Raw genomic sequence first — 5,039 nt, forward strand, 5'->3', positions numbered from 1 at the left:
GATTTTTTTGGTACAATATAGTTATATAGATTGTTATCTTTGGTTGTATTTGATCATTATCCATTGAATTTCTAAAGCTTGATTAAAAAAAAAAAACTTGTGTCTTTAAATATTTATTTATAAATAAAGCCCGCAAGGCCCGGCCCAAAAAAGCCCGCAAGGCCCGCTTTATATGGACGGGCTTGTATCCTTTGATTTTTAATAAAGCCCGGCCCGGCCCGGCCCGCAATTATTTAAAAATATAGCAAGGCCCGGCCCGGCCCAAGCCCGCTATGAATGGCCCGGCCCGGCCCGTTGACGACCCCTAGCCGCGAAGTGCTCCCATCATAACCTCAAGGTAGTGGAAATTATAAGATATGCCGGCACCACACGTCAGATTGAACTTGTGAAGTACGTGACGAAAACTGCTATTAAATTGGAGAAAATTGTTTTTAACAGTGTCTGTCATGGGCATTACCGTACAAGAGTTGACAGACTAGCTGAGATCTCAAGGTTTTAAATCTCTGTGATATTTCCAATATATCCTCCGATATCTCCTTTATTTGACGGACCGATATATCTACGGGGGTAAATATCTTATCTTTTACCGTTTCTGCGAAATTTCTCCGACATCGTCAAATATTCCCGATATATTAGATATTTGCGATATATCCCCGATAAAGTCACCGATATATTAAATATTCCCGATATATTAGATATCTATAAAATTTGAGGTAAAAAAAAAACTCAGTAATTCTCTAAATGAAAATCTGTGTGAAGAGAGATCTCCTAAAGGCAAATCTGACTATCTAAGTGAGGAGAAATCCCTTCAAGGTGAATTTAGGTGAGTAGAAAATTCCCTCAAGGCGAATCTAGGTGAGGAAAAAAATCCCCTCAAGGCGAATCTTTACCCCGGAGAAATACCCACAAGGTGATTTTGGGTGAGAAGTAATTCTCTAAAAGTCTAAATGCAAATCTGTGTGATGAGAGATTTGGTACTATGTAGTCTATGACTATGTCTGTAACTCTGTATGTAGTTTGTAACTCTGTCATTGAATAATAGAAAGAAGATAAAGCCATAAAGGTTCAATTATTCAAATGAGGCTAAATGACATTGCAAAAGGAAGTCAAGGAACCATATATGGATGACATGATGAGAAGAGAGTGCAGAGTACAGAGTATTAAATTTTAGCTATGCATCTTGAAAAAGTGAGGAATAATGAAGCTAATGTGTAGTCTATGAGTGTATAGTCTGTAGTTGAATAGTATAAAGAAGCGAAAACTTCAAATGTTAAAGTAACTATCAAATGGAATAAGTGAATAGGTATATAGATCTACTTCATGTTGCAAGCGAGCCGCTTGATAATGGTATTGATCCACTTCATGATTGGATTATGCCTACACACCTCGATGATGAAGCTGGAAGACATCTTCCACAAGTTGTAGAAGCATCAACTAATGCTGGAATCAACATAGAGAGAGTCTTGAAGAAGTTGTTAAAAACTCAGAAGATAATTCAGATAGTGATGATGCGTGGGGTGGTACAGCAACTCCAGATAGTTCTGATGATGGTGGAGAGGGTGGAAGCAGAACAGGTGGTCAATCTTTTGTGGATGGAGGATTCCAATTTAGCTGTGAAGGTAATTTTGATCATGCCACCCAAGATGAAGACCACGAAGTGAGAACAGTTGGTCATGGTGCTCAAGAGAAGACCTGATATGGGAGGAGGACTAGAGGTACAATTGATGATCAAAGTACCCCATTTGATGTTTCTTCAATTGCCTTAAGTTTTAACTCTATTAGTTTAGGCACAGAGTGCAGTGAGATCTCAAATGAATCTCATGAAGGCAACAATCAATTTGGTTATGATGCTTATGGATATAATCAATATGGAGAAGTATATGATCAGTCATCCAGTTGGGTTCATCCTTATTATCCCCTTATAGGGGAAACAGTCGGCAGCTCTAAAGAGATCTATAACTATCATGTTCATCACTACAATTCGCACTATATGGGTCATATATCTTGGTCTGATTATTGCATTTTCGTAGACCAGCGAGCGACTTTTCAACCGCCTAGAGTCTCTTTTTGGATGTAGATGAAGTTGATATTCATATGTATTTATATGTAGTTCTAAATTTCTAATAAATTGACTTTTTCCAAAAACGATATTTTCGTACCCTGTATCCCTGATATTTCCGATATCTCCCTTTTTCAAAGTTCCAATAGATATGAAGATACCGATATTTAAAACCTTGGCCGAGATTGGGCATGGAGCATGGTGCAAAGAATGGTTATCCAATCAGGTTCGGAGGATTAAGAAAAAGTTGCCTGCAAGTGTAGAAGTCGTGTGCCTCTAGCTACTAGCCTACTAGGCCAGTAGGAACTGCAGTGCTTGCATTATCTAGACATGGTGTTTGCTTTTGATTTTGAGAGTTTGGTTTTATTTATGTCAAATGTAAGCGACAGGAACGAATTAGTTAATTAACTATTCTGCATCAAATCGGCATGAGGGAAGCAGAGCTGTTTCATGGCTACAGTTTTATAGACTATTGCATGTTAAATTCCTACCTTGCATCTATCATCAAAATGAATAGGTGATATCAGTTCATAGTAACCTACCTATTAATGTCTCATCTTTGTTGACTGCTAGCCGCCTGGGCGCTAGGTGCCAAGGCATATCGGTTTACCTGCTGCAAGTGCAAGAAGATATGATTCTTATAAGAAAGAGAGTGGTGGTAGTCGACTGAAGGTTCCCTTTTTCAGTGATGATGAGGACAAGTACCCAGGACGCCCAAGATTATGCTATAGCAGAGAAAGCAAGTGAAGATTAGATTAGTTGAGACTTGAGACTTTCGTCAAAGATAGAAAAACACTATTGCCGACCATTATAAGCAACAACAAGTGAAGTGTTTGGTAAATCAGCTTCACGCCTGCTTCTTTCAGAAGCCATGGCTTATAAAAGCTGGAAAAGCAATAGTCAGGGCACCCTTGCTTTTGGAAGCCAGAAGCGGCTGCGACTACTGTAGCGGGATCTACTGTAGATTAATGACACTTTGATAATACCAGCAATTGCCCTCCCATTCCTGAAGAAATTACAGACGGCCTTTGGTCCAGGTCCTCGCGATCGCAGACCTCTTCAAATCTAATTGCAGAGGGAATCCAAAGCCACCAAATCCGTATCCAGGTCCTCCAAGGCCGGCCTCCAGTTTCTGGTCGGCTGTATAGCTCGATGACAGTGTTCATGAGCTAACTGCTAGTTTGATTTTTCTGTATTTAGCTAATTGGGTTTGGGTTTGTTCATGAACTAGCTGAATTTTACGACAGCAGTGAAAGTTTGATTTTCTCTATTTAGCCTCAATACCATATATTCAGGATGAATGACCAATCATGATTTGATTTGCAGTTTAGCAGTTGTCTTTTTCTCTGTTTTTGTAGCTTCTTTCCTTGTTTGGTTGCTTGGTAGAGATTGGACTGATTTTGAATCTTGGGGTTTTCTTTTTCTCTTCATGCCCTTTCAGGTCTGCAATGTTTCCGATTTTGGTTGCTTGGAAGAGATTGGACTGGTTTGCAATCTGGGTAAGCTAGTTATGCTACTTTCTGATTTAGAATTGTATGTTTTACTTTAGATTTCTTTATGTGAAGAATGAAGAGGAATTTAAAATCTGGGTAAGCTTTGGTTTGCAATCTGGGAAAACTCTGGTATTTAAAATCTTTTATGCTATAGTTGATTGATTGTTGCTCAGTAAGTGGTGTGGTGGATAATGCTATATGTTGAAGATAGTATTGATATTTCAGTATGTAATTGGAAATGAGTAGATGTAATTTCAGTCTAGTTTCATGATTTTGCATTTTTTAAGTAGAATTAATTTTGATTTCTGTTGCATGCTCTCTTCGAAACTTGGAATGAGGCAACTCTGTTTAGGGTTTAGGATCAAATGTGCATTCCTACTGTTCCATACACATGTTAGGCTATCTGCTAATATCTCTGTGTGCGTTTGTCTGTATTCAATTTGTAGTTCAATGATGTAGTGAAGATTATTCTAAGTGGTGCTTTACTAACTTGTTCATGCTAGATTTTACGGAGTTAAATATATTTTGTTTGACTTGCTTATTTTGGTTGCATTATTACTTTGAATGAGGGACTGGAAAAGCTTATCATATGAGTCAGCAGTGCCTGTGCCTTTTGCTATTCAAATTTGTGTTGTTTGGAAAATCAATTGGAGTTCTTGGAATTGGAATACCAATAGGAGCTGCTGCAGTTGGTATTTGAAATGCCATAACAGTAAAAATTTGTTCTTTTTCTCTGTTTTTGTACCTTTCTTCCTAGTTTGGTTGCTTGGAAGAGATTGGACTGATTTTGAATCTTGGGGTGGGGATGTAGTTCTCACATTCGTTCACCATGCTCAAATTCCATTGACAAACATAATTTTCCTGTCACCAAGTTTAGTATTTAGTTCAGTATGGCATTTAGTTCAGTATGGCTTGGTTCATGTGATTCTTCAATACTGTTAGACCCAAAAGAAGATATGAAACAAAAAAAAAAGGAAAAAAAAAGTAGAAACTACTTGTGGACATGAGAGTGAGTCTAGAATATTCAAGGATTTTCATTACTGAATGCTAAAAAAGAGACTCAGTTTTGATTCCTGTTACATAACAAATACTAAAAAGTTCTTCCTATGGTATGCAGGTATGCAGTTTCGGCATAATGAAGTTCAACATGAAGATGATGTCCCTTACAAGTATGGATTCTTCCATCTAGTATTTTCCTTGGAGCCCATGTATTTTGCAATTCTATTCATTAGTTGGAACCTCAATAACTCAGCTAAGAAGTAAGGAGCCAATTACCATGTTTTATACATTCAGATCTCCTTGTCTGATAACTTTCACTTCATTCCGATCATTGTACATAACATTCCAAAACAATCATGTGGAGCATTGATGTTGGCTGGGCTAGTACATGGGTAAAGATTGTCAATGAGTTGATTTGAGAAATTTGTGGCCTGGGTAAACTTGTCTTTGGCCATCATAACTATATAGTTGATTTGAGAAGTATAGGT

Source organism: Rosa chinensis, chromosome 2, assembly GCF_002994745.2.
Source record: "Rosa chinensis cultivar Old Blush chromosome 2, RchiOBHm-V2, whole genome shotgun sequence".
NCBI lineage: Eukaryota > Viridiplantae > Streptophyta > Magnoliopsida > Rosales > Rosaceae > Rosa > Rosa chinensis.